General features: G+C 35.5%; 1 long non-coding RNA gene across 2 annotated transcripts in view; it reads left to right on the forward strand.

Moving 5' to 3' along the window:
• The window catches only part of LOC139320600 (uncharacterized), a 94,419-nt gene that overhangs the window by 52,447 nt on the left and 28,311 nt on the right, over positions 1-13,661 (forward strand). For both annotated transcript variants that reach the window (XR_011600705.1, XR_011600706.1), the window contains exon 4: positions 881-1,125. This is a non-coding gene — a long non-coding RNA (uncharacterized lncRNA). The remainder of the gene's footprint in view (positions 1-880; positions 1,126-13,661) is intronic.

Below are 13,661 nucleotides of genomic sequence, written 5' to 3' on the forward strand. Positions count from 1 at the left end.
TTACTTTATTCTTTCAATGCTTCCTTATGTCTTCTATACATCCATTGATCAACTAATAGAATCAATTGTCTCTCCATCCAGTTTCAGGAATGGAGGCCTTAAGTCTTGATTTCCTTTCTTAAATTATTACTAACATGATACACATATAACAACTTCCTATTCTATAGTTTGGTTGGTTTTTTTCTTTTCTTTCTTTTTTGTCCTATCCCCTCATTACTGCATCAGAAATTCAATTGATTTTTTTAAAAGATTACTTCCATTAATATCTTATAATAAGATCAAGCAGGCTTTTGCCCTTCTGCTCCACAGAAGGTTTCTGTTCTCCCTGAGCTCGCCTTAGGACACCTGTGTTATGGTTTGACATAAATTGCATTCATTTTTTTCTTAAAACAGAAGGAACTGTTTATAGCATTCTTATGCATGGGATACACGGTCCTTATACCTTAGTTTTGAAGTACAAAAAGGATGCATGTAAATGTTTTAACTTTCACTGCAGAATAATGCCCTACAGCCAATTGTCTGCAGACTCCTTGGCTTCCCATGTTCAGTTAAATTCCAAAGAAAGGCAAGGTGTTTTCAGAATGAAGGGTCAGTCCTCTTCTTTTTAATTACCAAAAGAATCTTATCATTAAAAAAGTCTTGTAACTTTTATCTGAAATTTTAGAGGTTAGCCATGCAAGAGATCATGTTTCGTTCTGCTCTAACATAATCATCAGTATACAGGTACAATACATCATTTTAGATTTCCAATCTTATTGTGAATCTCTCCTCTTATTAATTTTTGGACTTGTAATCCAAAATATGTAAATGGTCCCTAATTACCCACACATTTATTAATTTGCTCAATTAATGCGATCTTCCTCTGTTTTCTCTTTTTCAGAATCATAAACGGAGCACAACAGACTCAAAGGCATTTTGAGCCTTCAAACACTATTGGAAAGAAAATGGGATTGTTATCTTGCTATTATCAATATTGATTTATAGTCTCAGGTGCTGACCTAGAAAGCAGCAGACTGTGAATTTTAGTCCCACCATAAGGATGAAAGCTGACTGGATGACTTTGGGCCAACCACTCTCTCTCAGCCCAATTTAACTCACCATGTTTTTGTAAGGAAAATAGGAAAGGTAGGAGTATTATGTATGTTTTCTGTCTTGAGTTGCATATGGAGTAAAAAGAAAGTAGGATAAAAAAATCAGATAAATAAATGAACAAATAACATCATGGATTTAATAGGATTTGGTTTTGGTTTTGGTAAAAAGAATATTTTTGCAAATTCTTTGCCATAGGTCTCAGCTAGGAATTTCATAATAAACTTAGGAAAATAATGTACCAACAATTCATTGGTAATAACTCATCAATGAAGGCAAATATACACATCTCAGAAAAGGAAACTTAAAAGGGAACTGTTTAAAGTAGACAGAACTGAACTGGAAACAGATTACTGACAAGTTTAATAAAGAACTATTAAAACAAACATGGCATTTAGCCTAAATATGCATTCATTGGTATGTATAACAAGGAAAGTGGATAGTTTCTCAAAGATGGAGCATCTTCACCAACTATTATCCATCTACAGACATTCAGTGAAACAAACTGAATATACACTTAACCTTTATAAGGTCCAGAGTTGATGGTATTTTGTGACTTCATTTCAAAAGAATCTCAGAAGCATGCATGTGTATGTGTATGTATATTGTATATGTATGTGTGTATATGTGTATATGAGGGAATCCTATAACTGAAAACGTCTTTTGATCCAACTGTCAGTTACAGACACTTTTTGTAGATAGGCATGGTCAGGATGTTCTGTAGAGGCAATATCAAGGATCAATACAAAACTTCCAAAGATTCTCAATATGCTCTTAAAACAGTTTGCAATGCGAAGCCATTGCAAATTATTTTCCAGACAAGTAATGAAGGGAAAAAACATAAATACTTCTTTCTCATTTTTACCTACTGGCAAAAGTTTAACATTATTTTCAAAAGTCAGAAGTTATCCAAAAATAATTTAATTTAATTTAATTTAATTTATTGCATTTCTATGCCACCCAACTCCCAAGGGACTCTATTAGAAGACTAATGTTACCACTTGCAATTTGGCTTGGGTTATATGAGTGAAGCAAAAGAGAGCCAAACTACCTACAATAATTCTTTATATTTTAAGGCATGATATTATGCTTCATTATCAATATGAGAGGTTCTTAATTCTAGGTTATACCATCTCAAACCACTGCCTTTCTAGTCATTCTATAGTCATAACCCTAAATTGCCCAGAATCACTCAGGACATTATGATAGGTAACAAACAAACAAATAGCAAATAAATAAAGTTAGTGATATAATCATGTGGGTAACACTAAAAATAGTATTTATTTGTGCTAATATGTAAAAGGGCATAGAATTGAACTGGCTAATTTTGACATATTTAAACAAGGCTAAAAAAAGGAGAGTATATACATGTATTTAAGGGAAAAAAGGCTGAAATCTCTGTTAAAAAACTCCAGCTTTTAATGGTTTCTTATTAAATCAGTCATTGTTTTTGGCTAATAAAATGGAAAATGCTTTATGGATTTATAACAAAGCAAACTAGGGTTGCATGAAAAATAACTTTCAGCGATTGAGTACAGGTGGAGACTTGTTTAAACTCCAAAGACATAAAGTCTTAGTATGTATGACTGAAAAAGGTAACATGGCACAATAAAAAATCTTCCTTTCTTCAGTCATCAATCCACTGGGTATTCCATGTCAAATATACGCTACAACAATTTACAGTAAAAGTACACAGTGGAAGTGCCAATGTTAACACTCCTTAGGATTGGAGAGGGTCCAGATTTTTCTCGCCAATATTTAAGACTCACTGAAATGTCTTTTCCATTGGAAGTGTCAGCTACAACATGCTTTGCTATATTTGGCAACATGGGTATGCCAAGCATAAAGTCCAGCGAGCCTGATGTACATTTTTATTTCAACCATGATGAATTGTGCTTCATTTGTTTAAGCGCACATGGCAGTTTTAGTGTTCCTACTATAAATTTTGGCTAACTTCTATTGACATGCTGTATTAAACTTAAAAAAACAAATTACACTACAGCCATTTTAATTGACTAAATGTGTCAGAAACACAATAAGTATAACATTAAAGGTCAAGACCTCAGACTATACTATAATGGGTGTTATGGCAAGTGTCCAAGTTTTTTCTTCTTCTTCTCCCTTTCTTTTTCTTTGGTACATTTCATTTTTCACAAATGTTTGGCACAAGGCAGGCATTTAACATTCTTGGGTGCTTCACATTTGATAAAAGAATTCTTTTGCCATCTGTGACCAGATTATTTGAAATTTTCTGTTTTTAAATGTCGGTTGCTTATGGTCATCTATAAACATACTCTATGAAATGATATACTCATTTGGAAAGAGGAAATAATGATTTATGCCATGTAATGCAATTGAAAACTGGAAAAAACATGCTTAGAAGACATAATTAAATAGGTGAGATATTTCATAGTTCTGGCCAAAAATATCTTGGCAATAAATCATTCCTAGAGGATTTTACTAGAATCTCTCAGTTTTGATTCATGCCTTTTATATTAAGTGCCTGATGTACATATCTTCCCAGTTTTTAAATTGAATTTGTTTGGACTGATATTTCTTAACTTGGTATCCTATAGATATGCCAGGATGTCAGATTTTCAAAACAGGAAACAGGAATCACATTATAGGTGAGAAAGGACAGCATATAAATTTAATAATAAATAAATAAATAAATAAATAAATAAATAAATAAATAAATAAATAACTGAAGTACAACAACTGTGGTAAAAGAAAGCAAACTAGTAATAGGCATCTTGGATGCAACCTCAAAGCATCTGGAGAACCACTTAAACACCATTGACATTGATCAAATCACTCAATTGCAAAAGGCAACTTTACTTGGAAATGATGATACCTTTTACATAATCAAACAACATCTGCCTATCCCAGGTCCTTGGGAAGGATTTGATAGATGGACAAAAATGTCAAACCCAGAGTGGCTGTGTGATGAACTATAATAAATCCCCAATGAATAAATAAATAAAACCTTCCCAATGAGGCAGTACCTTGATATAATTGTGGGGCTTATGTGCTTTGAAGATGAGAGCTATGCCAGATAGCAATAGCAATAATACTTAGACTTATATACCACTTCACAGTGCTTTACAGCCCTCTCTAAGCAGTTTACAGAGTCAGCATATTGCCCCAAATAATCTTGGTCCTCATTTTACCGATCTTTGGAAGGATGGAAGGCTGAGTCAACTTTGAGCCTGGTGAAGTTTGAACAGCCAAATTGCAAGCAGCCAGCAGTCAGCATTAGTAGCCTGCAGTACTGCATTCTAACCACTGCGCCATCATGGCTCTGCGCTAGTGCAACTATAAACAACAGGTCTCATCAGAGGAACTAGACAAAGAGTGTCTTTCCCATAAATAATATGGTGAGATGTAACTTATAGAAACTTATATTGGATCAGTCATTGCCTGGGTCAACAAGGACTGCATACAAGGAGGAGATTTCTAGAGTTCATTATTGAAAAACCTATTTTTTAAAATATTTTTATTTATTTACAATATGTAATATTATAATATTATATATATGTATACACTGCTCAAAAAAATAAAGGGAACACAAGCAGAAGACATTCGAGATCTGAATGAATGAAATAGCCTTATTAAATACTTTGTTCATTACATACAGTAGTTTTGTGTTCCCTTTAGTTGTTTGAGCAGTGTATAAACTACTGTATGTAAAGAACAAAGTATTTAATAAGGCTATTTCATTCATTCAGATCTCAGATGTCTTCTGATTGTGTTCCCTTTATTTTTTTGAACAGTATATATATATATATGTAAAATGTATATTTTGCTGATAAAGAAATAAAGGGAGACTAGTATAGATCTATTTCAAGCTATTTAGCTCCCATCAGCTAGCCATACCCTTACTCGGATTCAAACTTGAGCTTCCTGCATGTTGGGCAGTTGAATTAACCTCTGAGCCACAAGTTCTCCTCCCTTCATCAGCTTGAGCCAGGGGAAAGATTAAGTATTTTCTATCAAGACATCTGGTCTACCCCAACATGTGGGAGGAGACATTCTGCTCCCTTTCGCCTTTCAGCTCCAATCCAGGAGCCCTCAAGCAGTCGCATTCACGACAAACCATTTTATACCAAATTTATATTTTGTGGATAAAGAAATAAAGGGATACTAGTATAGATCTATTTCAAGCTTTTTAGCTTTCATCAGCTAGCCATACTCTTACTCGGATTCGAACTTGGGCTTCCTGCATGTTAGGCAGTTGAATTAACCTTCTGAGCCACAAGTTCTCCTCCCTTCATCAGCTTGAGCCAGGGGAAAGATTAAATGTTTTCCCTGGTCTACCCCAACATTTTATACCAAAAATTTGGTATAAAATGGTTTGTCATGAATGAAACTGCTTGAGGGCTCCTGGATTGGAGCTGAAAGGCGAAAGGGAGCAGAATGCCCCCTCCCACATGTTGGGGTAGACCAGGTGTCTCTTTAGCTGCTCCTGTGAGGCATTTTCTGGTTCCTGTCATATATATATATATATAGGTCTTTGGTTATTCGGGTTTTCTCCTGCGTAAAATTGGAGGTGTCTTGGCAACGTTTCGATGAAGTCTCATTCGTCATCTTCAGGCTGGTGTTCTCGGCTTCGTGCTTCTAGGAGCAATGTGTGTGATCGCAGCTGTTTCTTTCTTTTAACTGTCAGTGGGAGTGGGAGCTGATTGGGTGGGAGCTTGGCTGTGTTCTGATTGGGTGGAGGTGTGTTCTGATTGGTTGGGGGTTTGGCTGTGCTCTGATTGGATGGGGGGTTGGCTGTGCTCTGATTGGATGGGTGTGTGTTCTGTTTAGGTGGGGGCTTGGTTGTGCTCGGGTTAGTCTGAGTAGCAGGGGGATTTGAGCTGGTGAGCTGTGTTGCTGTTGTTTGGCTTCGTGTTCGTGGCCGTGCTATCTCTTCATGTTGGGTGTCAGTCTGCTTCATGTATGGATTGGAGGGGTTTAAAGTGGCTAATGATGCAGCTGTGGTCTGGCTTCTGGTCCGTGGTCGTGCCTGATCATCAGTGTAGGTTTGAGTCTGCTTTCTGCGTGGATGTGTGGTGGTTACATCCTGTGTGGCTCTCGTGAGTGTGGGTCTGGTATCATTCTTTGTGTTAGGGAGTCGTTTGTCAATAAGGGCGGGTTTCCAAATGGCTGGCAGGCGGGAGGTATCATCTTGTTTATTCATGCTGTGTGGACATTTTTCTATCTCGATGGCTTCTCTGATTATTCTGTTGTTAAAGTGTTCCGTTTTGGTGATAGTTCTGGTCTTTTTAAAGTCAATATCATGTCCTGTGGCTTTGAGGTGTTGGACCAGGGAAGAAGTTGGTTCCTCTTTTCTAACTGAGTTCTTGTGTTCTTCAATGAGTGCACTTATTCTTCTGTTGGTTTGTCCGATGTATGTGGTGGGACAGGTGGTGCAAGGGATTTCATATACTCCTTGATTTTCTAACTCAATTTTGTCTTTGGGGTTTCTTAGGATGGTGGATATTTTTTGGTTTGTACAGAATGCTGTCTTGATGTTGTGTTTGTGGAGGAACTTGCTGATTCTGTCTGTGGTGCCTTTTATGTATGGGAGGAGGGCTTTGCTGTTTTCCTGTTCTCTGTCTTGGATTTTAGTGGGGGTTTCTTTTTGGATTAGGTTGGTGATCTTATTTCTTTGGAATCCATTGGATGTTAGTACGTTAGTGAGAGTGTGTAGTTCGGTTTTTAGGTGTTGTTCATCAGCTAAGCGTTTTGTTCTGGAGATGAGTGTCTTGGCTACGGAGTTGATCTGTGCTGGGTGGTGGTGTGAGAGTGCATGCAGATAGCGGTTTGTGTGTGTTTTCTTCTGGTAGATGGTGTGTCCTAGGGAGCCATTGGATTTTTTGTAGACTAAGACATCCAGGAAGGGAAGTTGGTTGTTCGTTTCTGTTTCCATGGTGAACTATATTTTGGGGTGTAGGCTGTTGAGGTGTGTGAGGAAGTTGTCCAGTTTTTCTTTCCCATGTGGCCAGATTATAAAGGTGTCGTCTACGTATCTGAGCCAGAGTTTCGGTTTGTGATCAGATTTTTCTAGAGCTTGGGTTTCAAAGTGAAACAGCTGCGATCACACACATTGCTCCTAGAAGCACGAAGCCGAGAACACCAGCCTGAAGATGACGAATGAGACTTCGTTGAAATGTTGCCAAGACACCTCCAATTTTACGCGGGAGAAAACCCGAATAACCAAAGACCTACATACAAACACCCACGAAAACCTCAGAAAACAAATATATATATTTGTTTGGGTTTGGGTTTCAAAGTGAAACAGCTGCGATCACACACATTGCTCCTAGAAGCACGAAGCCGAGAACACCAGCCTGAAGATGACGAATGAGACTTCGTCGAAACGTCGCCAAGACACTTCCAATTTTACGTGGGAGAAGACCTGAATAACCAAAGACCTACATATATATATATATATATTCCTAATGATGGCTTATCACTGTTAACTGCATTTTGATTAAACTTCTGAAGCAGAGGCAGAGGCAGATTTTTTTTCTTATTTTCCTCCCAAAAGCTAGGTGCGTCTTATAGTCCAGAGCATCTTGTAGTCTGAAATATAGAGTAGTTTCCTTATCAATTTTTCATCTGTCTCTAATAGTATATGATCAAGTATTGTTGGTTCTTTATAGAAACTCCATATTTTTGCATCTTTCTCATATTTAGATTGTATTTGCAGGGTTAGGATTAGCCATGCTAGGTCCACCCCTTAGTTTTGTCATTCCTGTCTGGTTTTAAGTCCTCTTTCTTCGGTTAAGATGTCTTTGTAGGATACAACTTTTTCCAAGTTGACAATATTTGGATGTATCAATGCTTCCATTGTAGAAAGCCAGACTGGTATTTTCCTATAATTTTTTGATTAAACTTTTTTCCTTACTAAAAATAAAGCATTCCTCACATACTGCCTGTTAGGATATGGTTTGAGCCTAACAAGTTGTCCAGGCAATATATGTTTTCTGTGACTTTAATATGAATATGTATTGTGTGACTTTGAAGTTTTACTGCTGATTCATTGTAATGCTGATTCATGCTGTAATTAGATAATCACTAGTTGTAAATGTATTTAAGAAAGGTATTGTAAAGTATTCAGTTGATGATATGCTACCATTGTGTGAGGAGTTGCATCCATTGTGCTATCATCAGTTGGATGGATCTGTTACCATCGTGGTTTGTGAACCAGAGTGAGTTTGTTATTCTAACCAACTACTGTTTGTGTGGTAAGAAGAGTTTTTGTATCACTGGACTGATTTTATTGGCAAAGACTTGGATTGATTTAAAGACTATGAGATTGTTTCTTCACTATAAAGTAAACTTTTGATAAACCAGTTTGTACATCTCTTATTCATTGCTCTCAGCAACGTTTCTCTGTGCTGTACACTCTGCTGGTTGGTAACACAACAACAATATCCTTAACAGTGCCTTTGAAATTATCTATGTACTGTATCCCTTCCATACAACAGAAAGTAATATAATAATCTTCTATGCCTCATATTTATCCATTCTTTCACCCATGTAAGTACAGATGCTTGGTAAAAGAACTGTCAGCCCTGGAGGCCGTCTTTTCTTTTGGATCTTCAGGGCTGCCACACTTTGTCTGTGGGAAGCTGGCAGCGGGGGGCTGCTTGGAGTTGGTAAAACCATAACAACATTCTTTTGTCTGAGAGTCAAGGATGTTCAGCCTGCACCTGAAGTGGTGTGACTGGGAGGCATCTCCAGTTGGGATGATGGATTGATTGAACCATGTGATGGACATGTGGGTATAGGGGAAGGGACTTGGACTTTCCTTTGGATGGGGAAAACCTGGGAGCTTTCAGATTCGGGTTTTCCACAGATGTGCCAATATGACATCTTTAATAAAATGGAACTTTGAGGAACTGCTGACCTTGGAGTCTTCATTGGTTGGGGGTGTTACTTGGAACCTTGACAACAACTCCCAATCCGGTAACCCAAACCCCAATTACATTTAGACTCCTGTAACATTTTCAGCCTTATTCTTGCTTTTTTCTCTGAAAATATATTTCAAAATTATTTTATTCAGTTCCTCAAAATATTTTTCTCTAATTTTATTGGCATTGTTTGATATAAGAAAAGTAGTTTCAGCAATATATTCATTTTTATAGTAGCTATTCTCCCTATCATTGAGAGTTTCTTCCATTTCTCCAAATCCAATTTAATTTGTTGCATTAACTTTATACAGTTATCATCTTTAACTGTTGCACATCTTGCTGTTAAGTAAATTCTTAAATATTTTGCTTTCCTTACTATCTGGAGATCTATTGTCTTTGTCAATTCGTTTTTCTACTTGTCTGTAAGATTTTTAACTAATATTTTAGTTTTTTCTTTATTTATTTTCAATCCTGCAACTTCTCCATACTTCTCTATTTTTCCTTTTAGTCTGGGGCTGGTTTCTAATGGTTCTTCTAATATAAAACCAGGTCATCTGCAAATGCTTGTAATTTATACTTTTCTTTTTTTATTTCCATTCCTTTTATTTCTGGATCCTGTCTAATATTTCTAATTAACACTTCCAGTGTCAATATAAATAACAATGGACATCCTTGTCTTATGCCTTTTTTATATAGAAGTTCAGAAAACCTATTTCTGAAGATCCAGGAAGGCTATCTTGAAATATAATATTCAGCTAGAGGCTGCAAGGTTTTAGGACAAATATATGCCTTTCTTCCATACTGTCATACAATTATCATGTAAGATCAGGGAAGTTAGGGATCTATCAGTAAAAATTTGTAAGCCAAGTCCAGCCACCAAACAATTCATAAGAATTGAAAATATACCTTGGGACCTGCAACAAGACTCATAAAAATTCAGACTAGACTGCTTCTTGAAGCCTTGAACCAGTGGTGGGATTCATCCAGTTCGCACCACTTCGGGAGAACTGGTTGTTAACTTTCAGAGCAGTTTGGCAAACTGATTGTTGGAAGAAATCATTAGGACAGAGAACCGGTTGTTAAATTACTTGAATCCCATCACTGCCTTGAACCTCTGCGATTACAAACCTTCATGCTGGATAACTTCAAAGTGTTTTATTGTGGCTGGTTCATGATTGCTGACTTGAACTTATTCTGTGTTTGGCCCCTGAAATTTTAATGAAATTGACTGACTTCTGTGAGTTTGAATAATTGTTTTTTTTCCCTAAGAAGCTGTTTTTTTTAACATTTGTTTTTGTTCCTCTGCTGTCTAGTTAATTATTGGTTGTTCCTTTGTGGCTTATTTTTATGTAATTGGTTTTCTATGTGGCAAATTCACTGGATAATTCTTCAAGGAAATAATGTAATTTCTCTCTTCAGTGTAGACAATTAAATAAATAAAGAGGATGTGGAAAGGAAGAAACCAATCTCCTGGGAATATCTCTTATGTTAAAACAGGAAATCATGTACTATACTCCAATTTCCTTATCAAAGCTTTCTATGTATATCTTTTCTCTAATGCAGCTTTCATTCTATTGGATGATAAAGAATGAAGTGCTTCTTTATATAGTACAATGGGATTTCCTCTCCTCTCAAAGTATAAACATATTATGTAATGTTCTAATAAAGATTAGAAATCAGGGTTTCAGTATTCACAATCTGATTGGATCACATCATATATTTATGTTCTTGCACAAAACCACTGACCACTCATTCCTTTCTGCTGCTTTAATGATATAAGTGCACAAAATATGAATTTTGAAAGTGGCAATGTCTCCCGTTACATATCAAATGGCTCTCAACTTACAAACCTCAAAGCTGGTACTTAATGCCTAGTAGGAAATTCTGAGCATTTCTATTAGTGTGGTGGTATTAAATGAAATCACAGTTAATTGTAGTTTAAATGATTGGATCTTGCATGTTGGAATTAAAATGGATTTGAATGAAAACATCAAACATTTCTATGCTTTGTAATATGAACTGTTAATGTTCAACCAAATTAAATCACTTAGGGTTTAAATATAATATCTAATTGCTGGATAATGGGCTTTATGCATTATTTTCTCTCTAAAGTCTCAAGAAAATTCCGTAATTATCTGGTTTTGGCCACATATTTTATCACAGTATATGCCCTTTCATGGTGCTGATACTTTTCTCCCTAAGAGTCATACCCATTTTACTATTTATCAGTTGCTTTGCCACGTAAATAGTAGTAGATTGAGTTTGAAAAAATGTCACTGTGAAAGGGTAGAGAGCAAGTGAATTATTGATTAAAACATGAAAATTTCTTAACAAACATTTTTAAGAAGTTTCTTTATATAGAAAGCAACCATCATAGAGGAATTTTCATGTGTTACCAAGAATGTCAAAATACAATCAGTTATGTTTCATTTTTCTTTTACCTTTTCCTAAGAGACTCATTCTTATGAGTTAATTTGTATTTTGTGAAACTCCACAAGTTCTGATCATATTTTAGAATATTAAACATTTTCTAGTTTAATTCAGAAGAACCACTTGCATTATCTAACTGCACTGGCCGTTTACAAATTTAGAAGTGCAATGCAATGGTACAATGACTGGATTAGAGTACCTGTAATCTATTAACCAAGTTCTACATGCTTTTGATAAAACACATGGTAGTGCATACTAATAGAGAACCCAACATTTAGGCTGTAGTCACTATTGCACAGAACTCAACCTCATTTTAATTTAATATATTGGGGGAATCCAGCATACATGCTGCTTATAACTCAGTGTGTTGTTTGAATCCAGAAAATTGGATTGAATAAATGATAGTTATAAAACCATGAATAAACACAATTTTAAAACAAGTATCACCCTACAGTAAGGACATTTGTTGGCAGAAACCATCAAAGCTATGAGACAACTGAATCTGTTTACTTATAAAAATGTAAGAGAGGAGACTATGAAGACAGGGAACATCTCAAACAGTTATATGCAAATGGTAAAACAAAGCTTTATATACAGAAGACCACATATTTAAAGTTTGATAACTCCATCTAAAGGATCACATATGGCAGATACTATGACAAAATGTCTTTTTTATTTTTTGGAAAATATTCATATTTAGCAGATGTGGAAAGCTTATGGTTTTCCATATGTTGTTTAATTCTATTTACCATTACTGCAGTCAGCATGATATATGAGCAGATATTTTAGGAATTGGGTTCTAGCAACATCTGGAATGTCATGTGCTCTTCCAGTGAGATATTATATGCAGTACTGATAGATCTTTGTATGCAGAATCATTTAGAGTTTGCAGATAATCAATAAATCATTTTTTTTAAGTTTTTGCAGAGATATTCAATATTTCTGTTACATTCAGCACATGTAGTAGTAACATTTGGTAAATGATTTCAGCATTCAGCAGTAGGTTCGTGCTATGCTGAATCAGGGCACTTGCATTTTGTGCAGTACTTTTAACATTCTGCAGCTTTTTTTGTAGGAAAAAAGGATTTTCTGAAGAGGGGGTAAAAGAGAGGTCACTTTGAGTCACTAGGTGATAGTAGGAGTTGTTTTTCCTTCTATTCTTTCACTGTAAACAAACAAGAAATCTTCTATATCTTGTTCACCATAACATCAGATGATTGATATGAGAAAGAAGAAGCAGAAGAAATATGAATGAGAAATGAGATGATCTCTTTGAATGGAAATTGTATTTTCCTTTTTTATTTGATCCACACATTCATTAACTTTGAAGAGGGCTTGAAAAGGAACAAATGGAAAAAGCATATACAATGCATTTATGTTAACTGTTGTGTACCAGCGATATCTGATTTATCTAAAATGGAAATGAAATTTGCCACTATGTTTTAGAAAACATAGAGGTTTTTTTCCCCCTCATTTTCAAAGGCGAGCAGTTTAATGGAAATAGGACAAGAATAAAATATATATTTAAGGTTTCTTCAGTTGAAAGATCTTACAGTATTTTCAAATAGAGATAGTTTCTATAAGAATATCTGTTCATACTATGGAGACTTGTTAAGGATATGGAAACATGTGATCCAAAGTGTGTTTACTTCTGGCAGCACTAAAACACGAATGGGACTCAGATTACTGATTGATAAACTAAGCCAAAGATAAAATTGTTAGCACTCACAGCAACATAATTTTAGTTGTTGAAGCTCAAGAGAGCCAAATACTAGGGATGGGGTTGAGTAATGGTGATAAGTTAAAACCAGCATTTTCTAATCAGAGTGGGAGGGAACAGACTTCTTTTCTTCTAACTCTTTTTCTCTCCATTTGGTTATGTCAAAGATTAGCTGTTATTTCAGGAACATTGTACAAAGTTTTCCAAAGGATTTTCTTTGTAAATGATTGCCACATGTTTGTTCCATTTAAACAGGCAGGATATATAAATTTGATTGATGGCATTGGTTCAAGTTATGTTGTGAATCACTTTTTTATTAGGAAGACTTTATTCATGTTACTTATTGAGTGCCTAGCAAAATGCAACATTGATTTTCATTTCACATTTTTGAGTAAAAACAATTGCAGAATAAAACCATAAAACTGATCAAGAACATGCATGGTATACATTTCTTTTCTTCTTTTCTTTTCTTTTCTTTTCTTTTCTTTTCTTTTCTTTTCTTTTCTTTTCTTTTCTTT

The sequence above is a fragment of the Pituophis catenifer genome, unplaced genomic scaffold, assembly GCF_029215685.1.
Source record: "Pituophis catenifer annectens isolate HBS135680 unplaced genomic scaffold, rPitCat1.0.hap2 SCAF_8, whole genome shotgun sequence".
NCBI lineage: Eukaryota > Metazoa > Chordata > Lepidosauria > Squamata > Colubridae > Pituophis > Pituophis catenifer.